The sequence below is a fragment of the Brienomyrus brachyistius genome, chromosome 25, assembly GCF_023856365.1.
Source record: "Brienomyrus brachyistius isolate T26 chromosome 25, BBRACH_0.4, whole genome shotgun sequence".
Taxonomy (NCBI): Eukaryota; Metazoa; Chordata; class Actinopteri; order Osteoglossiformes; family Mormyridae; genus Brienomyrus; species Brienomyrus brachyistius.
In genome coordinates this window covers 11,202,925-11,226,076 of record NC_064557.1, presented here as the reverse complement: position 1 = coordinate 11,226,076, position 23,152 = coordinate 11,202,925, and the positions used below count along the sequence as shown (strand labels likewise).

Sequence of the window (23,152 nt, the reverse complement as noted above, 5' to 3'; positions counted from 1 at the left end):
CAGCCCGGCTGAAGAGCGCCGCCCTCCTGGGGGGGGGGCAGCGATGGCTGTAATGTCATTGAGATGATGGGGAAGCAGCTTCATGCCCATCAAGGAAGAAAATTGCAGCTGTTGTGCTGGTACTGAGAGAAATAATGTAGTTTAAATGGCCTCTGCATTCCAGATCTTCACTCCTGACTAAACACGGGCAGCGATGAGGGAACAAACATTTTCTTTAAATTCAGAAGGTTCTGGTCTGGACGGAAGATCCTTGATCGCTCAGCTAGGAAAAGGATATCTGCTGCCTGAGTCGTTTGGAGAAGTGTCAGCTTTTGTCCTGTAGAGGGCGCTGGTCCCCAAAATATTCCAGCAGAGATCAATAAGCACCGCTTAGTCTGGCTTGTAGTTCTGTCGCTGTCTGCAGTGTGAGTCTTACCCGCATCCCTCCTCCTCCACAAGCGCTTCTGACCTCTCTAGATGTTTCCCATTTGAGTAGGATGTGTGCCAAGGTGACACAGTTGCAGAGAAGCAGCAGCAGACAGGCAGTTTTGGGGGAGGGGGGGGGACATTAGGTTGACATGACGTTAGTTTGTGTTTGTCCAAAGCAACATGCACTGAATGCAGCTGTATACTCAACTCTGTGGATTCCAGGCTCAAAGGTACAACAGATGCGATCCTGAAGGTCTTTGCAGCCACTCCGTGGGATGTCCCCCAGCCCTGTCATCTCCAATCAGAGTCCCGGCTCCCGCAAGGTCACTCCCCAGCTGCCGGTCATGGATAAACCATTAAGTCCGATTCATGTTGGACAGGCGACTTACGGTTAAACAGATAACGAGACTCCTGGATTCCCATGGCAACCTGCAGGTGTCGCTACGAGAAACACACACTTTCACGCACAGATACGTAGTTCAGACTTCAACCAAGACGGCGAAGTGGCGATGCCAGTGGCAATACGCTGTCGTCGGCTGTGCCTGTGCATGTCCAGCAGGGAGATGAGAGGTCAGCCACAACGCACCACACCACGCTGCACCATGCCACACTGCCTAGCTCTCATCCAGTGCTGTAAGGCTGGACCCGGCCCACTCGCTCCTCTGCTGCACAGCGCCCCCTAGAGGAGGATGCAGAAATGCGGGTGAAGGAGCGGACAGCCCGGAGCGTACTTACCTGCCAGCCGCAGCCTGCATTCATGCACTGCCTCAAACGCTGCCTTGCTGGGCTTAAGGCGCTGTAAGTATCGTCACGGTAACCGCAGGCATTTCGTATCATCAGCCCTGGGTCAGGAGCATCGATGGCGGGACCGTGAGCGCAGAAATCCCCTGAAGAAGTGCAGATGATTCAGCGGGCTCTACTTGGGACCTTGTTACTTGGCCGGAATTTTATAAAGGTCTCCTCCGTATGTTTACCGGCTCTCATTCGAATGAATGCTTTTCCAGATGTCCTTCCCGCTCCACCCAGACGGCCCCAGGTTCTCCGGTGGCTGCCAGGGGTGTAGTTTTTGGCGGGATTTCCCAGTTCCCATGTAACTTGGTAACGGCACATTAGCGGCGGATACAGAACCTACGAAAATGTAAAGGCTATCACAGAGCCGGCACCGTGACCTGCTAACCTACCCTAGCTTTGCGCTTTATTGCTCATTGCCCTTGAAATGATTGGACTGGCTCTTTTCAGACTCAACCATTCCTCCTTCTGAGAGAGGTGGGATGAAGTCATGCGAAAGTCCACAGACTGGCCCATGTGGCGGCGTTTTAGGGGCGCCTTCTTACTGTAAGTGCACGTGAATGCCGCTCACCACACACACTGCCCTCGTTAAGGGAGCCACCAAGTCAGTAAAAGGCAGGTGATGATGTCATCAGTCAGCCACTGTCCGGGCCTGAACTGGTGCCAGTTGGCTTCTGGCCAGAACTGGCCGGTTTATATGGGGTGACAAGGCAGTTCATTTTTTGACAATTAGTGGCTTAACAAGCAAAAGTGTTTCTCCTTTAACACAGCTGGTAGCATCTGAAGCGGCTTATTTTGCAGAACGTCAAACATGGCCCCCCGACACAAGAATGTGTGGCTGCTGATTGGCTCGTGCTGGATTGTTTAATGGGTAGGAACCACTGAAATGATCCGGCTCTCACTCCCCTACCCTGCAGCCATGACGGTGCCATATCACCACTTCCTCCTTCCTCCATTGGGTGGGATGATCTTGAGATTTGGATGTTTCTTTGACAGCCTGACCTTGATTGACCGCTGGTCCAAAACAAGCTCTCCATACCAGCAGAAGGACTGCCACCCCAGGCTGTAGGTTGCCATTGACTGGGACTCTCCCCCCCAGGCCCTGTCCCGTGCGCATGGAGCCCCACCCTCATTAAGGTTTGCTGCTCCTTCTCTCCGACACCCCCCTGAATCCCCCCCCCCCCAGCCTCCGCCGTGCGTGCCGCCATTCCAGATGGAGCTCATTATGTGCGCCCTTCAGCTCCCCCACCCAGTACAGTGCCTTTTTTCGGGCCGCCTTGTTGTGGAGACGGCGCCACCACTACTGCCACCCCCCACCCCCCCCAGCTCCAGCGAGGACGCGGTGCGTAGGCCGGCGAGGAAGGAGCGCTCGCTGTCAGCCCTGCTCTCCATCGCTGCCTCGCTCGCCTTCCTCTGCACCTCATCACAAACGAAATTCATCTGAAAAGAAAACAAAGAAGCAGTGGAGAGCCCGCTTAACCGCCGCCTGCTCCCTTCCCAGATGTTCCGCCTGCAAGCCGATGCGAGCCGGCAGCCTGCCAGCAGCCTCTCACTGCGCCATAGTGCGCTCGGACCTGGGGGCAGCTCGCTGGGGGCAGCTCGCTGACTGTGCAGGCCGTGTCCCTGCAGCACAGAGACGCACACTGGACCCTGAGTGCTTTAACAGTGCAAGAGTGGCCTGAAAGCAACCGCTGACAGATGAGTGGACTCTAGGGGGCGCTGTGGCCTCATCCCTGTATTTAAGCTGGACCGCCTGACCCCTCCCATCCACTAGCAACCCTGGGTGCCTTCGATCGACGTTTGACCACATCTCACAAACGATTTGTTTGGAACTGGAGTGAAATGTATTGTGTCCCCCTTCACGAAACCCCCCCCCCCCCCCCCCCCCACACACACGGGACTCTTTATTTTTAATGTTCCCTGTTACAAAATCAGCAGGGTTCACCCTGTCTCCCCTGCCACATGAGGGCGTCACTCGTTCCAGCCCTCCGGCATCGTGCTCCGTTCGCTTCCGAGCAACGGGGCGGACAGTCATAACTTGTCACGATCGTTTAGAGGATAAATCACACCTGATACAACGGCGGTGAGATAATTAGCGCTGCTGCATGATAAATGTTTTCTCTGGCTCTGGCACCCGCGCTGAGCCCGGCCCCCATCTGTGGCGGGTGTCTGTTTGGGTTTCGGTGATCCAAGTGTTTTGGGGGGGCGGGGGGGGTGAGGCTGATGGCATCTAAACACCTTTAGTCCCGCCTCTCAGCTCCAGTCTCCCTTAGAGCTCCTGTTAGCCAGGCGGCTGTCTTTGTGGGTTATTTTTGATAACAAAATGAAAACTATAAGAAAACACGTTTGTAAAATAAAGACAGGGAAATAAAATAACAAACTACAACTAAACGAAAACTATGCATTTTGTTTCCCATTAAATAAACTAACCGAAATAAAATAGATACAAATATTAATACTTTCAATCGCCGTTTTAGATACTATTTAGCTAAAACAAATCATTCCTTATCTTCACATTGCAATTGATAACACCTGGAACATGTTTTGCCCGAGGACGTTAGTTAATAATGTACCCTGATGGATCAGGTAAGATTCTCTAAAGATCAGACATTCAACCTTCAGTCTGAAGCTTTAACTAAATATAAATATATAAAAACTGAATAGAAATGCATTTTAAAAATAAAAACGAATAAAATATTTAAAAAACACAGTGAAGACTAACTAAAACTAAAGTATTTCAAATGAAAATTGGAAATATGAAAATATAAATTAAAAATCTACATTAAGTAAAAAAACAAAACAAAAAAAAAGAATTAAATCTGTAATCCCAGCAGGAAAATGCCCTTTCCTGTTGGGCTGGGAGGTGTGGCTCCCTCCTGTTAGGGCCCCCACCCCCTGGCACTCACATGTACATTCCCACCATGCTGCCCATTTTTGGGAATTGAGTTTGGAACCACTGAGGTTTGCTGGTAAATCCATCCTCTGCTTGGAGCCAGACAGATGTGTCAATGCTGTAATTCTGCCGCCCCCAGCAGGGGGCAGTGCAGTGGGTGATTTTGATATCCCTTGGGGAAGATACTGCACCAATCTTCTGTGCTCAAGGGCAGGGCTGTACTGCAGTGGTACAGTCCGCTCCCCTCAGAAAAAAAGGGGGGGGGCAGTCGTGTGATGGTTTAGCCCATTGTTCCTTTGTGGGTGTGTCAGAAACCACAGTACTATGGGGCAGAGCGATTGGGTAAGGTCATCTACCCCCTAGAGAGGTTTGGAAATTGGCATCTTGGACAGGGCATTAGGAGAAAAGACACAAGGCGGGAACAAGGAGTGGCTGTTGTAGCCTTTGTTCTAGGGAATGGTGGCGGTGGCATTATGTCTCTACATGAATGACTACCTGAGAAGTCACCGCGGTGTGTAGCTGAGAAAACACATTGGCTGGGGTACAAAACGTGACGAACAGCAGCGCATTAAACATCCGTGGAGATAAATAATAATTTCTCACAGGTTTGAATAACAATCCCTTCGGCTCCTTTGTTGTTCTCCCTCCTGGTGCATTTGAAATCTATTAAAAACGGTTCCCTATCTGTGCAAAAAGCGCTGTGAAGATTTCATTAATGGGCTTCATTTCGGATATAATGCTTAATTAACATTTCTGCCTCTGCAAGTAAGGAGTAAAATAAGGAAGCTAATTAGGTCAACAAAAGGGATGCGTCCATTTAAGGCACTCGTGACGCATAATGTGGAAAACAAAAGTGAGCCACAATGGCTCTCGGTGCGTGATAATTCATGCTGATGTGTTCGTTGGTCCCCTCTTTTTCTAATTAAACTGCACCGAAAGGCTCGCTGGAGCGCCGAGCGGGTCGCCTGCCCCCTTGGCCACGGAGTTATGAGCGCTGCACGGAGCAGTTACTCAATGGGGCTGTGATCCTATTGGCGTGCTGGAGAAAGTCGCGGTCCATTATTGGGTGCGGAGGTGCCCCCCGCCAAATCCCCCGCTTCCTCACTTTGTCACCGCCGGGGTCTCTCTCGTCTGTGATGTCACGTGTTCTTCTGTGAATGGGGGGGCAAGTGAGAAGGCCTGACACACACGGTAACGGGATTGACAGACACTGACCCCTACCTGAAAGCTGGACCCTAACCCTAACCCTCAGCCATCAGTGTGTATCAGGGGCACTTATAGCTGCTGGTAAAACATTCACATTCCGGAAATTCTGTGTTCCTTTTGCGGGCGTGTGTGACGGGAGAGTGTGTGGGGGAGCACAGGGCCCACACGGGACTTTCAGGAAGGCGTCTGAAGGAGGCGCCGCTCCACTGTTTGTGTCCAACTTTTCCTGCAGTTTGTAAAACTCAGAGGCCTCAACAGATCAGAGGAAAGATGGGAAAAAAACGTAAGACTGGCTGACACAGACAGACACACAGACAGACAGACAGACAGACAGACTCACACACACAGACAGACAGACAGACACACAGACAGACAGACAGACAGACAGACTCACACAGACAGACAGACTCACACACACAGACAGACTGACAGACAGATAGACAGACAGACTCACACAGACAGACAGACTGACAGACAGACACACACACAGACAGACAGATACACAGACAGAGACAGACACACAGACAGCCAGAAACATAGATATACACACAGACACAGATAGACAGACACACAGACACACACACACACACAGGCAAACACACAGAGACAGACACACAAACAGACACACACACAGACACACACAATCAAAGACAGACAGAGACACAGACAGACAGGCAAACACACAGAGACAGACAGACAGACAGCCAGAGACATAGACATACACACAGACACAGATAGACACACACACACAGACACCACGGCTATCACTGGTGACAGTACCAGGGCTACCGGCAACAGCAGCCTCAGCCTTGAGACTCCTTGGACATGGCTGTTACCCCATGAACAGTGTACGTGCTTGAGAGCATGTGGGCTGTTGACTATCTGCTGTTTACATGCGTGACAGCGCACGGGCTGTTGACTATCTGCTGTGTACGTGCATGAGAGCGTGCGGGCTGTTGACTCTCTGCTGTGTACGTGCGTGAGAGTGTGCGGGCTGTTGACTATCTGCTGTGTACGTGTTGAGAGCGCGGGGGCTATGGACTATCTGCTGTGTACGTGCGTGTGAGTGCGCGGGCTGTGGACTATCTGCTGTGTACGTGTTGAGAGCGCGTGGGCTATGGACTATCTGCTGTGTACGTGCGTGTGAGCGCGCGGGCTGTGGACTATCTGCTGTGTACGTGCGTGTGAGCGCGTGGGCTGTGGAGTATCTGCTGTTTACGTGCGTGAGAGCGTGCGGGCTGTGGACTATCTGCTGTGTGCATGCGTGAGAGCGTGCGGGCTGTTGAATATCTGCTGTGTACGTGCGTGAGAGCGTGCAGGCTGTGGACTATCTGCTGTGTGCGTGCGTGAGAGCGCGCGGGTTGTTGAATATCTGCTGTGTACGTGCGTGTGAGCGCGCGGGCTGTGGACTATCTGCTGTGTGCGTGCGTGAGAGCGTGTGGGCTGTGGACTATCTGCTGTGTACGTGTTGAGAGCGCGGGGGCTATGGACTATCTGCTGTGTACGTGCGTGTGAGCGCGCGGGCTGTTGACTCTCTGCTGTGTACGTGCGTGTGAGCGCGTGGGCTGTGGACTATCTGCTGTTTACGTGCGTGAGAGCGCGCGGGCTGTGGAGTATCTGCTGTGTGCATGCGTGAGAGCGTGCGGGCTGTTGAATATCTGCTGTGTGCGTGCGTGAGAGCGTGCGGGCTGTGGACTATCTGCTGTGTGCGTGCGTGAGAGCGTGCGGGCTGTGGACTATCTGCTGTGTACGTGCGTGTGAGCACGCGGGCTGTGGACTATCTGCTGTGTACGTGCATGAGAGCGTGCGGGCTGTTGACTCTCTGCTGTGTACGTGCGTGTGAGCGCGCGGGCTGTGGACTATCTGCTGTGTACGTGTTGAGAGCGCGGGGGTTATGGACTATCTGCTGTGTACGTGCGTGTGAGCGCACGGGCTGTGGACTATCTGCCGTGTGTGTGCGTGAGAGCGCGCGGGCTGTGGACTATCTGCTGTGTACGTGCGTGAGAGCGCGCGGGCTGTGGACTATCTGCTGTGTGCGTGCGTGAGAGCGCGCGGGCTATGGACTATCTGCCGTGTGCGTGCGTGTGAGCGCGCGGGCTATGGACTATCTGCTGTGTACGTGCGTGTGAGCGCGGGCTATGGACTATCTGCCGTGTGTGTGCGTGTGAGCGCGCGGGCTATGGACTATCTGCTGTGTACGTGCGTGAGAGCGCGCGGGCTGTGGACTATCTGCCGTGTGCGTGCGTGAGAGCGCGCAGGCTGTGGAGTATCTGCTGTGTGCGTGCGTGAGAGCGCGCGGGCTGTGGACTATCTGCTGTGTACGTGCGTGTGAGCACGCGGGCTGTGGACTATCTGCTGTGTACGTGCATGAGAGCGTGCGGGCTGTTGACTCTCTGCTGTGTACGTGCGTGTGAGCACGCGGGCTGTGGACTATCTGCTGTGTACGTGCATGAGAGCGTGCGGGCTGTTGACTCTCTGCTGTGTACATGCGTGTGAGCGCGCGGGCTGTGGACTATCTGCTGTGTATGTGTTGAGAGCGCGGGGGTTATGGACTATCTGCTGTGTACGTGCGTGTGAGCGCGCGGGCTATGGACTATCTGCCGTGTGCGTGCGTGAGAGCGCACGGGCTGTGGACTACCTGCCGTGTGCGTGCGTGTGAGCGCGCAGGCTATGGACTATCTGCCGTGTGCGTGCGTGTGAGCGCGTGGGCTGTGGACTATCTGCCGTGTGCGTGCGTGTGAGCGCGCGGGCTATGGACTATCTGCCGTGTGCGTGCGTGAGAGCGCGCGGGCTGTGGACTATCTGCCGTGTGTATGCGTGTGAGCGCGCGGGCTGTGGACTATCTGCCGTGTGCGTGCGTGTGAGCGCGCGGGCTGTGGACTATCTGCCGTGTACGTGCGTGTGAGCGCGCGGGCTGTCGACTATCTGCTGTGTGGGTTTTTTCTGTCCTTTATTTATGTTTATATATTGGGTATAACTCTATCTGCTGCCATTAGACCTTCTTATCACGCAAATCTCCATGCAGGCCCTTGTACCACAGCACAGATCTACTGAATGAGCTACATTTTATACTGGGGGGCAGGTGTTCCCTCACGCTCTCAAACCCTTGCCTGACCTAGAGACCTTGAGAAGAATATTTGGCTCACCAAGGGTTTGTTGCCTGGTCCTGGATGTTCCTGTGGGTCTGAAGGTGTCGGCTGTTGTACCCTTGAGGGAGATCTGCAGCCTGAAGTTGTGCTATGAAACATCCAGCTCCATGAGGAAGGTTTAAGTCTTTAGGCTGTGCAAGAAATTTTGAATAAAAAACTTTGCTAAGGAACTATGCACAAATTGATCACTGCAGCATCCTAGCTCTGAGTTGTGCATATTTATTCAAAGTTCATAGTATGGGGGATGGAGCTTAATCTGGTTGGCCACACAGCAGCTTATGGTGACCCCCGCCTCCACCCTGCCGCGCACGATCTGACTTCCCCCCCCCCACCGCCACCATTGGGAGAGCGCCAATTTTCAGCCGCAGGGAAGTCATGGTGCTATCAGATGGGGAGAGGCGCTGGAACCCCCCCCAGAGACGGAAAATAGGGTCTCGTGGGCCCCCCCAGCTCACTGTCACCTTGGTAAGATTGAAATCTCATTTTCGCCGATGACTGCCAGGGCCGGGGTTATATATAGGATCCAAACTTTTCATTTCAGACTCTATCTTTAGGCAGCTGGGAGGCGGTCCAAGCCGGTAAGCTCGGATCATGGCGGAGAGGGGGTCTTTGCTGTCCGTGCGAGGAATGCAGAGGCGGCCCCCAGGAGAAGATGCGTCCCGGCCCACCTCTGTGTGACCCTGGCTCCTAAAATCCTTTCCCCTAGCCGTTTCACTCGCGATCAGTGGGCTGAGCTGAGAGGTATCAGAATTCAGCTGCATCGCGACCGAAACACCCTTCCCCCGTCCCCTAAATGTATAGCTGGCTGACAGATTGTTTAATTAACGTGATATTGCAATACTTTTCTTCTTCTTCTTTTATCATCATTTCATTTGCCCACGGTTGGTCTGAAGATGGACAGATGACCCGGGCTCTTCCGAAGACCGGAATTTCATATTTCGAAAAGCTGGAGTGTGGCTGAATGTTAAGCACCGTGAATCCGTCTGAATGCACGTCCCATAAAAATAAAGGTCTAAGACTCCTACTGTGCATGTGGCTTGAAAGCAGCCCATCAGAGCCGCAAGAAGCATGAAAGTAAGAGCAGAGAGAGGCTTTGGAGGAAGGTCACCTCTGAAGACAGAGGCACGCAGGACGGCCGCCTTCACAGTGCCGGTCGCCTGGAGACTTCCCTCCACTGGTGAACCTTCTCAGAACGTCCTGCAAGCATCTGGTGTTTCTGCGGCTCCTGATGCTGGTCTGGTGCCAGGGTTTCGGTTCACATGGATCTCATGGTTGGCTTCATGTTGAAGGGCTACCCTTCATTCCCCCATTTAAGGCCACTCATGAAAAATTTCCTCCGTGGCACGGCTGACGGATACAGTGAATTACATTCGCAGGGATGACCGATCAGGAATAGAATGGTCCAGTACGGCCCAGTGCAGCATCAGATTAAGGGTAGGGTACTCCAGCTCACCACAGTGTGGCGCCATGGAGAGATGCGAATCTAAGTTGCAACTAATGGATAAAATTACCTCGGTCTAGAGCTCCAGCAGATGTTATGACCTAGTCCATATGGTCAAGTTATTAATATAATGTTTATTTAACCAACATGATCTAACCATGTGAGACCGGTTGAGAACAATTCTTACTGGAGGATTACTGAGGACCAGCATGCATTCAGCCAATCAGATGGGAGCAGGGAGAGAGAGTTCATGAGCTCCGGGTGAAGCATATATTAGACACCCAGAGAGCTGGGAGGGGGGGGGGGGGGTTCGGCCTACAACAACAAAAGCCAGCGAGACATCGTGCTCCACAGGGGGATCAGCAGTCAACATGACAAGGATAAATGAAAATGATGTATTACCTTCTGCTCATTGTTCGCAAGCACTTCATCAAAACAAGGCAAAAAGTCTGCATTGAGTTTGAATAAAATAACTAATGATATCAGACAAAACAGGAAGTCCTCATAAGCTTTCTGTACTGTAAACGGAAAGCATGACAGAGAAATCAAAAGTCTTCTTTCATTACAATTGTCATGTTTTTTTTTTCCTGCGTGTTTTTCCTTTCCGTTCTTGTTAAGCAGATTGTTGATCATTTAGAAGGAAATTAAACACTACAAACAGCACCATGTGCGGCCCGACTCTCAGCTTTACATTCCTGCCGCGTCCCCCTGCCAGTCATGCGCTGCCACGGTGGAATCAGGCGAGTCGCTCTGAAGTCCAGCGTCTTAGGATATTAGAGGAGACTTCTGGGGCCGTGTCACGGAATCCTTACATGAGGTCATTCCAAATTAGAATTTCAGAAGGAGTCTGTCTCACAGAAGAGCCAGGACCACATGTGGTGCCGGTGCCTGACATTTCTATCGTCTCCAACCTTGGAAATGAAGATAAAGAATAATTGATCAGCAGAATATTACCTCAGGATTCACAGAGTTTGTTGAAGGCCCAGGAGAGGCGATCTCAGGAAGCTTCTGTTTTCCGTGCCCGTCCTTCCCGATGAGGTTCGAAGGGCCCTTGTGGTTTCTTCAGACGCCATTTATTGTGCACGCGCTCATCCCGACGGACCTGAAAGCCTCTCAAGGCTCTGTGAAGAGTGGCTCTCGTCCAGGTGACCTTTCTCTCGGCCACTGGCTGGATGTCACTGTGAGTCAGGCCTGACAAAGGTGGCAGGACACCGGAATAAAAGCAAGAGTTAGACCAACTGAACAATAAGTCCACCTGTAGCACACAACCTGCACAGTCAGCGTTTGACATCCGCATAATGAACAAACAAACGAATAAATAAATACAACAACAACAACAATTATTACTAAGTCAATAATAATAAATAAGTGAATTAAATAATGACTTACTTATTTACTAGATATTTTGCTAAAGTAATTCAGGAGAAGTGCATTGTTCCAAAGTACAACACAAGGCTCTTAGGGGTTTTGAACTTGTTGCCATGTCCTGAATGCTCCAGACTGCCCTCCTATGAACAGATTGCCCTGATATCGCCCTCTGAACATGCCCAGACCTGAAATCGCCCTCTGAACATGCCCAGACCTCAAATTTCCCTCTGAACATGCCCAGACCTCAAATTGCCCTCGGAACATGCCCAGTCCTCAAATTGCCCTCTGAACATGCCCAGACCTCAAATTGCCCTCTGAACATGCCCAGACCTCAAATTTCCCTCTGAACATGCCCAGACCTGAAATTGCCCTCTGAACATGCCCAGTCCTCAAATTGCCCTCTGAACATGCCCAGACCTCAAATTGCCCTCTGAACATGCCCAGACCTCAAATTGCCCTCTGAACATGCCCAGACCTCAAATTTCCCATTGAACATGGCCAGACCTGAAATTGCCCTCTGAACATGCCCAGACCTCAAATTGCCCTCTGAACATGCCCAGACCTCAAATTGCCCTCTGAACATGGCCAGACCTCAAATTGCCCTCTGAACATGCCCCAACCTTGAACTGTCCTCTGAACATGCCTAGACCTCAAATTGCCCTCTGAACATGCTTGAATCTTGAACTGTCCTCTGAAAATGTCCAGACCTCGAGTCATCCTCTGAGCATGTGCAGACCTTGAGTCATCTGCTGAGCACGTCCAGACCACAAGCTGTGCTCAGAGCGTAACAGACAGTCCATGAAGTTTCAGCAGAAGTTCAGTCACGTCCATATCTTCCACTTTCCTGAGTCCCGGTTGACTCAGTGCCTCTTCTCTTTTCTCCCCTCCTTTGTTGTCTTACTGTATGATCACCGTGCCGACCACCCGGACAGCTTTCCCCGCCACCCTGCCATTCTCGTGGCACATTTCTGTTATGGCAGGAGGCCGGCTCAGTAGCAGCCAGTCCTCCGGACGACTTTAGAACAGGGGGGCAGTCGGGGGGGGGGTTATTAAAGGATATCGTTTGGCTCTGAGAGGCAGCGTGATTTGCGCACAAGCTGCCTGGGCGGGAACGACCTTGAGAACAAACCCGACGGGCCCCTGAGGGTCAGCCTGTCTGGAGGGCCGGGATGTTCCCTGGGCTGACAGGAGCCAAAAGCTCTCATGACTGACACTCTAGGCCCGCCTATCTCGAAATCAGGCTGTCGCCATGCGAAAAAATGGGGGGTGGGGGGAGGCACGCTGCAACTTTCAGAGATCATCAGCGACGTCTCCACCAAACTGCTCGGCTGGAAACTACACTGACTGTCAGCTCTTTATTTGCAGCGCTTGACAGCTGACACGGCTCGCCGCGGACACGCGGGGATAAGTGTGTAATGATGATCATTTCTGCAGCACTTTTCCACTTCCTGTTCTCAGGGAGGGACGCTTATTGAAAATGTCATAAATTGGTAGCCTGCGCCTGCCGGCCTCCCAGCGTGGGGGAGTGTGGCCGAGTGTGCGGATCACCTACGGGCGGGGGCTGCGGCAGGGTGGCCAACAGCAATTGGACACGACGCTTCTCCAGCTTATAATTGTCTAAGATTAAAAAATGTGACAGGTTGTGGACTCGGAAAAGGCACCGTCCTGCTCCGTTGTCATGGCGGGGCAAAGGGCACCAGGCGGTTAGTCAACGCGCTATAATTCTTTTCCCCAAAGAGACCCTGAGGCGACTGCCAAATGGTGCTGGGTAACGGCGAACACAGCGAGTCAGGACTATCTTTACGGGCCTACATCTTCCTTGACAGTTGCGTGTTGCAAGCAGGAGCTAGACAAAGCCGACCCCAGAGATCCTTCCAATGTTTGTGTCCCAAAACCTCTAAAACAAAAAGGTTAGATTCTGTCAAGCCAACGGTGTGTTTCCAACACCCTTTGCAGCATGCGCCCCGGAGCACGCCGCACTGACACATGACGGTGTTAGTGTCATGCCGTCAAGTCACGCCACTCGGATTTACTGTCAGGCGCTTCCCCAGAAGCCGTGATCCCGAGTTCCCCGGCATGCAAGGGGCTTGCAGGCACTCAACCAATTAGGGCAATGACCAAAGTTTCTCAACTAATCAGATTGGTTAAGCTTTCGTCCGTTGACTTCAACGGGGCCCCAATGTGGGCCGTTCGGCCTCGGGCTGTTTTGTGTTCTCCTAGACCGTTGGGCTCCTGCCGATCTTCCATTCCTGATGAACGACAGGGCTGATTTTTGGGAGAAGCAAACAGTGACAGCCAACAAGGACTGGGCTGGACAGAAGATTCAGAGTCTTTTTTTACCAAAAGTTTTTCACCCTTCTAAATGTTTGATTTCAAGGTTCCTGTGCCAAAAACCAACCCAGATTCAGCAGAGGAGCACGTTCCCCTAAACCGGTTTGTTCCGATTCATGAGGCGGCAGCGACGGAAGAAGGGGGTTATGCCTCAAAAAATCGATCCACCTTTGATTCACATGTCCCCTGGGATCTCGCTCAGAGCCTTTGCACAATTGAAATGGAGATGAAAGAAGCTTTGAAATATCTTTAGACTCATGATACTATGCACTCAAGTACATTCCCATACATTGTCAATAATTTATCTGTGTTATAAAAAAATGTCTGCACTGAATATTTTATTGGAGGTTTTAGTGTTTACATTGATACCCGAGAAGGTAAGATGCCCCTGCTTGGACTGCATCAGTAAAGCTGAATATTGGCGGATTGACTGTCATTCTGGACGCCACCTTCTCTTCTTATACCTAGGTTTAGCACATCAGTGGGAACAGACTCACACAATGCTAGTTCAATGTGCGTAACACACACTAGTTGTCGTCGGTTATTTCAGTACTAAAGTGGAAGGCAGCGGCCTCTAGCGTAGTGGAGGTGTCAAGGGTCCACAACACGCTAGGATGAGACTGACAACTACACCGTCGACGCATTTGAGCAGAGAAGGTGACACGCAAATGGCGAGACCTGCTTCACAAATGGGTGGCGGAATGTCTGGAATAGCTACTGTGTGTGGGAGTCTGCGTCAGCAATGAATGTTTGCCTACTGACAGCTTGCATTCAAACGTCAGTGATGAAAAGGCAACCTTTCCCAAAGGTAACAGTTGAAAATTATGGGGATTTAGATGTAGACTGTTTATCGCACCTGTTCATGGCTGAAGTGTTACCAGACCTGAATTTCGTGGTTTGTAAACCTTTAATATTCTTTTTGTGTTCTGTCAAAAGGCTACAAGAAAAGAAAATGAAATGGCTTGTTTCTGATTGATAAATGACTATATATAAGTATCCTCCCAGCTCTATCACCTCAGCTGATGAGAAATAATTTAAAGGATGTTTAAATGTACCGATTGAAAAACAGAATGTGTCACATGACTTTCCTGCAGAAACGTACCAAGGATCCTCGAGGTCTCCGAATCCTGCGTCTAAGCGGGACGCATTTGGCGGCGAGGCGAGCGTGTCAGCGGCTTTGCTTTTTGTGGAGGGGTGGGCAGATGGAGACGGAGGGAGGAGAAGGGTGGTACTGCTGCATCCATGCACGTCACGTTTTCCTGCTGTCTGCCACGCAGCCCTGAGATGCCGCTCATCCCACGAGGACCCTGCAGGCTCTCCTCCAGGCCGCGTTGCCGTGGCGAGAACTCACTGCGCCACTGACAGCTCTGATGTGGTGTCATACTTCATGTAAATGGGATATGACGCCGTCTTGGGGCCCCGCTTGAAGTCGTCGCTGAACCCAGAGAGTCCTGAAAGGTCCTCCCAAGTAGCTGGCAGGGTAGATGGCACACGCCTCGTCTGACTCCAGAAGGGAGCTGGTTACAGGGGCTCGGCAGGCAGCGCAGTGATTAAGGACAGCGAGCGGAAATTACGCTCCCAAGAGGGCTGCTTCTGTTGTACCCTCAAAAAGGTACTTAACCTAAAAATCCAGCTGAAAAATGAGTAAACACTGTGAAACCTTCCAGAAGAGATTGTCAAGAAAGAAGCTACTGCTCTGGAAAAAATGAAGAGGCCAGTATATAAATTTTTTTTTAAAAATCTGTAAAATTCTGGTTTAATCCTGGTTCTGCCGGCAGGATGCTTCATGGCTCAACGTTTCTAAGACAGCAGTACACAAGAAGAAGGAGAGGCAGGGGAGACCACCAATGACCAAAAACCAGTCAGGTAGAGGGCAGAAGCAACTTTTCTATGCTAGAGACGACCGTCAAATTATTTTGGCAGCGCCTCCTAAATTGGAGGATGACCTCAGGTGACCTTCAGAAAGAAAGGGATACATTAAGTGGTGTGAAGTGCACTGCTAGGACAATTCACAACAGGCTCCTAGAAGCAGCACTGAAGTCCCACAAAGTAAGGAAGAAGCCCTTCATTAATGAGAAACAGAGAAGATCCAGGCTGCAGTTTGCAAAAAAAAAAAAAAAAAACGTATTTTATACAGGCGCTTAACCCATCAATTGAGAAATGAGTGAAATTGATCATTTTGCTGTGGTCTCTTATTTTTTTCCAGAGCTGTACATGTAACTGACATAAAATGGTTCAGGATGCAGTCGGGAGCAGACGGTTGCTGGTGCAAGTCTCTGCAAGGGTCCGGCTGTGCCTTTGGCTTAGACCACAGACTACATGCTGGAAAGAACTTGGGAGGCCTTCCCTGGTCTCTTATTTGTTGTGTGTATTTTCCTTTTTGTCCTTTGTTTTGTATTCCTCTGTAGTAAAATATAAGAAACCCAGCTTCAAAGTAGGGGAAGTCTAAATATAAAATTATGAGAAGGGAGAAGATCGTGATAAATTTCATCCATCCGTTTTCCATAACTGCTTGTACTGCACTGGGTTGTGGTGAACTTGGATCCTCCCCCAGGACGACAGGGCAGAGGACCCTGACAGTTAGTCCATCTCAGGGCATATGCACGCTATGCAGACAGTTCAGAGGCACCAATTCATCTGAACTACTTTTGGACAACAGGAGAAACCAGAGGAATGTGGAGGTAACCGGAGCACGTGGAGGGAACCCACATGAACTCCAGGAGGACAGAGACGGGCAGAGAACTGAGCCCGCGGCTCTGGAGGTGTGACACCACAGCCCTGCCCTCATCACAGATGTACAGCTCTAAGGGAAAAAGAAAGAATTAGGAATCTTCGAATAGGTTTCGGGGAGTTGCAGTGGAGATTCCCTAAACCCAAGTGGCTTCCACATGTGGGACATGCTTCTTCAGGGTGACACTTCTCCCATCTCCTCCTGGGCATGGTCTGCCGCTCTCCGGGGAGCACCCTCACACTCTCCACATGCATTGACATTTAGCAGTTCCACTTAGCTGTCAGTTTCGTCTGAAGATTTCGTTCTACATGGCTTCAGCTCACATGCACAGCCAGATCTCCCTATCGGAGCAGCTCTGGCAGAGTGCCGCACTCCAGTGAATGATGATGCCGCTCCTACTGGTCACATGCCTGGCCCTGCATATTTGCTTGGTGTGAAATACGGACTCGCTGGGGTACCTCAGTCTTTTGATGAGAGGAATGGTGAGTGGTGAGGGATTTCACCGGTACAGGCTCCGACTGCATAACTTTGGGCACTGAACGGCCTCGTGTTTGATGGGCACACTCTTTGTCTTTTCCTCTCCTGTCTTAAACGAAACTAAGTTTGCGGGCAAATTCCCAGAAAGAGGCAGCCAGGTTTGATGGTTTTTTTAAACAAAAAAATCTTCTCATCCCTTTGCTCTTTAGCAGTTCGGTCTGCTCCCAGTTACAAAGAGCGCGTCTCGATCACACAGGCTTTGTAGATGTCTGTCTGCTGATTGTGTGTTATTTTGGCGCCCTTCTGATATTTCCTGGAGTATGGCCCATCTGGGTAGATCAAATTGGGGGTCTAGCCTCGCTTTAAGTCCTCAGTTTGGCAGAAGATGTGTGTGTGATACAGACAGAATACCGTGTGTATGAATTTAGGAGATGTTGGGTATTTGAGAGATTTTCTGGATGGCTGTGACATGTCATGTACGAGTGTATGTGTGTGACAGATGTTTCTGGTAAGCCGTGCTTTTTGCTGTGCTCCGTGTGACCTGTCAGGCAGAGACTGGGATATCTCCAGCTCAGTGGTGTGATCGCCCGCCCCCCCAGGAGGCTGGCTGTAGCTGCCTCGCCCCCACCACTACACTCCCGTTCCACGTGTCTGCTCTTGTTGGTTAGTGGGGTGGGTGCTGTCCTGTGTCACCCCCCCCCCCCCCCATTTCAGGCCTTCCCAGTGCTTCCAGTGTCACCGTTGGAATTTCAGATCCGATACATTCACAGGAATTAAGACCCCAGGAAATTTTTTTTACGTGTCTTTTGCCCTCTGTTGGACATGAAAGCGACTGTTAACCAATGCAGACCTTTGCCGCGGACCCCCTGCCCCTGCTGTTTAAATACTCCTCTGACCCAGCTCCACGCACAGGGCCACCCGGCCGGCTTCCTGTCGCGAGCAACTGACACACGTGCGATTCGGGAAGCCGCAGCGGATTATCTGCCCTCAGCGTGCCCTAACGGACAGGCAGCACAGGCTCTCTTTGAGATATGAACTATAAAGGCAAAATGTCGGACGCCACTTTAAAGGATGGCTGTGAACAGGAAGATGTGGAGGACCTGGTGCTACTGATACCAGACCAGCCTAAAACACAGGCAAGTGCAGCTGGGGGAATATCATTTAGTCATAGTAGCTTGGATGATAATAAATAATAATAATAACACAGCATACAGTGTTACGGCGTGGGGCTGGTAAATGCGGGTCGCAAACCCCGCAGCTCACCTTACCCCCTCCCCTGAGTTTCCAAGTGACCCCTGCACCCCCCACCCCACGCCACAGAGCCCCTGCGTCTAAAAGAGCGGGGAGACGCCTTCTTTGTCTCCAACAGAAACGGCCATCAGAATCTCAGCTCGGCAGATCGATAGCGCTGTTGTCCTGGTATCGCCATAGCAACTGCCATCCCTGTTATGAAAAACCCACGTCCGTCATCGCACAATCAGAACGGACCTAAACGCCTCACCGTGAAACTCGCTTCCTGGGCACAGCAGGGTACACCCTCCCCCAGGCTGAGAGAGGTAACGGGATTGGCTGGTTGAGGCCCTCAGGTACGCGCACACGCTGACACCAGAGACGTGGGGTGACACGCCACGGTGCCCCCAGCTTCTCAGACGTGCCACTTCACTGCCACGCCTCTGCAGTCGGTCCTGGGGCAGGTGGCAGAGATCAAACGGAGCAGATGTTCGGGCAGGGGGGGCGGCTTGCTGTGGAGACCTGGGACGTCCAAATCGGGGGGAGGAGCCCCTGCGTCTCCTGGCAGAGGAACGGCGCCAATAAAAGGTGGTTATTCGGTTCAGCGAGCGTGTCACCAAGACGTCCCTACTGTTGACTTGACAACCACTGTTACCGGGGCATGTGAGAGTGTGCAGGGCGGGGGGGTTGGGGAGGGGGGGGGTGCTGGGCAACATCTCAGTACATCCTGTCAAGCTCTGCACACTCTTGAGCGCATGCGATTCATCCATGACGTGGAGCACACCGGCGTTCCGCGGGTTCAGCCTGGATGCGGCCCGCTCCAGTGCCGCGCTCTGACATGGCTTGATGTTCCCGCTCCTACGGTAAACAGCAGGTATCTGGCCAGGCATTAACCTAACTACTGGAGTGACGGCAACTCGCTGACACTGCCGTTCATCCCCTTGTGCCCCAAACATGCCAGAAAAATGCCACAGAAATGTACTGCTGGCCGTCTGGAGACTGCAGAGCTGTGCCCCGAGCAGGACTCTGCAGCGCACAGATAACGAACTGCAGAGCTCCCGTGGACGCCGACCTGTCCTGGCCGTCCACAGTCGAGCTCGCCCCCCCGAGAGGAGAAGGCATGGCTGCAGCCCGAGCCATCCACCCCCCCCCCACGACTCCATGCACCAACATGCCTGCTGGATGGTTCCTGCTACATGGGGGAGATGGTGTCCAGGCCTTAAAGGAACGGGGACGCGGCTGGGAACATGCCGCAGCCAGCGACGCACAGAGCCAACATGCAGAAACGCAGCCTTCGTGGCCTGCAAAGGAGGCTCTGTCCTCCAGGTCTCCAGGCAAGTCAGGGTGCTTGGTTCAGTCCCCAGGCTTACGGAGGCAGTCGGATTCAGGGGTTCAGCCGAGGAGCGGCAGAGGTGCTGGAACACGTAAACGTGGTATTGCTTCCTGCGCTAATGGCTGACGCTCGGCACAGACGGTCCCGGAGTGATATTGCTGCGTGGGCGGCAGTGAGGGCGGATTCCTGACATACATCAGCGGCTCCTTTATGCCATGAGCCACCGCTTACGCTCCACTTTATCCCGGCCGTTCTCTTCCGCTTCGCGCTCCAATGGGAGCAGCAGTCTCAGGAGAGCATCAAATTCCATGGCTGGTTCTGCTTTTCTGCAGAGACTGACCTGCCAGAAGCGGGCAATTTATAAAGGGGGTGGGGGGGGGGGGGGGAGATAAAACCCACCTGCCAAGCTGGGAGGTGAAAGTAAGGCCGGGATACCAAGCTGAACTATTTCTCTTCCTTGATAACTCAGTCCTGTCAAGAGACCTGCGAGCACAGATTGTGTTGAAAAGCCGTAAAAACGCAGCAATCTTGCATGTCAAGGAGAGGCTGTTTTGTTGCGGTTCTCTGTCAGCTCTTCAAACAAATCGCTTCATGCACACCTACAGATCAACACCTTGTTCAAAGTCAATGCTACAGGAATGTGTTGAAAGGATCTGACTTTTTCCTTTTCGGAAGAATCGAATTGCATCTTTTGGTCAGTGAAATAATTATGATGTCACATCTATTGAATGTGAGGGTGAGAAAGTCCCTCAAACGAAGACCAAAGCAAAGCGGCGGCAGCCGGGCTCTCCTCAGGCCTGCACAGGCAGGCCCACCTTTCCCAAACAGGCCTTGGTGAGCATATGGTCATACATGGTCCAGCTTGATGGCGTCTGCAGTTCCTGAATCTTCGAACAGGATTGTGGAGCACCACGTTAACACAGATGCCACATGCGGCTGGTGCTGGACCGCGAGAACGGCACATGGCTCGGTCCGAGTACGGCTGGTGCTTCCGGGGGAGTCCGGGCTCTCGTCCCGAAGTCGGTTAGCTCCCATCTGGGAGTAGAATGATATTCTGCAGCAGAGTCGGCTGGAAGGCGTCCCCCCAGCCCCGCTCGCCCGCCTTCGGGGGGGGGGGGGGGGGGGGGGGGGGTGTTCTTCAGGCATTTTGTGCTGAATGATTGGCTGCCTAAGTGCTGTGAGGACAGGGGCGCTACTGATAAGTGAGAGCATTTACAGGAAGGAGTGCAGCTCGCCAGCACAAATGGGCTGTTACTCAATAAGCCAGAGTCAGTCAGGCGGAGAAAACACTGGAACGAAAGACTTTCAGGTATCCTAACACCATATAAAATGTCTGGCATTCTTCTCTGGCTTAAGCTCTATAAGATTCAGAGTCACAGATTATATACTGACGTCCTTCTTTTCTCCAAAAAAGAGGGATACTGCTGTCCTGTCCACACCACTGAGCTGAGCCAGCCAGCACACTCACCACCATCCTCTGCGTTTCCATAAATTTCCATGAGCCTGTTCTCACCTGCAGGACGGCCTTCCTCGTCTCCGAGGCTTGGCGGCCACGTCCTCTCCCGTCAACGGTCTGACAGAGTCGCAGTCCGGTGCGATCAGGCGGCGATGTCTGCGCGCTGGAGGGTGTCGTCAGGTCTGGGGCCCGTTAGCAAGCAGGTCTTCCAAACGCTTATACATTATTTATCGCTCCCTTCAGTTTCAAATGTAATTAAATGGAAGAGCTGTTTAACTAAGGCATCGGTCAGACAGACGGAGACATAGTGTGAGTACAAGTTAGCTTTCCATGATACCGAAATAAGGTCTGCACAGGTGCAGGGAGAGGCTGCCATCTAATTAATTACAGCTGCGCAGACCTCTGTTATTATAACCACCCACCACTACGGGGAGACAAAAAGATCACATGACCGGGAAGATGCACACATATTCGGCCCTGCAGCAGGCCTATCCTGGGGAATTGTGGAAGGTAAAGAAAGGAAAGTGCCAGCCAATCAGCTGTGTGCCCAAATTCGGGGGGCGGGGAGATGTTGGCCAGATTCTACTAGAAACCAAAGGCCCTCTCCCCCATGATGATCAAAATGAGCCTCATCTGGAGGGGCTGTTTATATCTGGACATGTAAATGGCAGCCAGCTGTAGAAAGTCGGGGGGCGGGGCATGAGCCCCCTCGGAGCACAAGACTTGGAAAAATCTGGGCTGCGGGACCTTCCGTGTCTCGAGGCCACGCAGCCAGCTCTGTGGAGCGCTCCGTCGCTCCAGGGCGACACTGCAAATTCATAGCCGTGAGCCATAAGGCAAACGCCGAGGTTCAAAGCGAGGCTCTGTGCAGCACACGAGATGTAAATAGCCGCCGGTGGCAAGTTCGTCACGCCGGGAGACACGCAACGGCTCGTAATTTGGTTAGAAAAAAAGCTGTCAGCGTTTCAGCACTTCAACAGAGACGACGACCAAGCTTTAATGGCTTTGGGCCAGTTCATGTGCTCAAGGTTCCCTCCACCCTCAAGGCACAGGGAGGGATCCGCAGACACACAGACAGATACACACACACAGCCACACACACGTCGGGTAAACATATCTTTATATGTTTCATTTCTATGGGAAAAATGCTAACGCTAACTATGATAACCTTAACCCCCACCCAGCCCTACCCTTAACCATAAGCAAGCAAGCAAAGTTTATGCATTTTTAGTCTTTTCATTGCAGTCACAGATTTTTATTAAATTTAGTTTTCCTTTCCTGGTTCCCATAAGGGAAAAAACAGGTATTCACGTTGTGGGGACATTGTGTTCCCATGAGGTAAGGTATATCCGCTCACACACACACATACACACACACACATACACACACACACACACACGCATACAAAGACACACACACTGGTAAAAGGCCGAAGTGGACTGTGAACACAGAGGCCCTGTACAAAAAGGGATTGGGATACTTCTACTTCCTGAGGAGACTCCGGTCCTTGGAGTCTGTGGGTCTGTTATAGCAGTTCTGCCAGTCTGTGGTTGCAGCAGCAATCCTCTCTGCTGTGGTGTGTTGTGGCAACAAGAAGGGACTCAAACAAACTCAATAAACTGATTCTGAAGACGGCTTCTGTTCTGGGAATCCACTTTGATTCCTTGTAAATGACCGTCCAAAAGAGAACATTCAAGAAGATTTTCTCCAAACTGGACAATGCCTCACAGCCCCTGCATCATACCCTGGTCAAACAGAGAAGCATTTTCAGCAACAGACTCACACAGCTGTGCAGCTGCAGCGACGCCATCCGAGGTCTTTTCTCCCAGGGGCCATCAAATGCTACAATAAGGGTCCCCCTGACCCCTCTGCCCACTCAGTCACCAGGCCTCTCGAATAGTATTGTACTTAGAGGTTGCACACTTTATTTTGCACAAAGCAAATTAGTACAATATTTTGTCTTTTGTACAGTATTATGTGTTTTGTATATGTACAGTGATGTCACTTTTCTGTGTGCTGCTGTAAGCTTTGGAATTTCCTTTGGGGTCAATAACGTACTACTAATACATACACACACGTGTGAGTGGCTGAGGTGAATGAGTGTGAGGGTAAGCAGTGCCGTCTCACAAAAGATGGGAGGGTCTGCTTAGCCGATGGACGTGTCAGTGTTGGGGGGTTGATACTTAACTGGATAAGTCAGTCCGGAGTGTTTGTGGATACTGGACCTTAGTGTGCACACTCTACGCTTCCCTGCTAGGGGCAGTGTGGGCCAGCGGCTGGAGGAACGAAGCTACATTGGGAGGAGCAGCCCCATGTCATCAATCAGCTGTCTGACCGATC

The 23,152-nt window shown here is 51.8% G+C and overlaps 1 long non-coding RNA gene across 3 annotated transcripts; it reads right to left on the bottom strand.

Moving 5' to 3' along the window:
- Positions 1–10,051: 10,051 nt before the first annotated feature.
- Positions 10,052–12,234, bottom strand: LOC125720545 (uncharacterized). 3 transcript variants are annotated; one of them, XR_007385495.1, is made up of 3 exons: positions 11,846–12,234; positions 11,276–11,729; positions 10,052–11,077 (listed from the first exon to the last, which is right to left on the bottom strand). It is a non-coding gene; the product is annotated as an uncharacterized LOC125720545 (long non-coding RNA). The 3 variants fall into 3 exon arrangements; XR_007385496.1 differs by having other exon boundaries at positions 11,276–11,700; XR_007385497.1 differs by having other exon boundaries at positions 11,904–12,234.
- Positions 12,235–23,152: the final 10,918 nt, after the last annotated feature.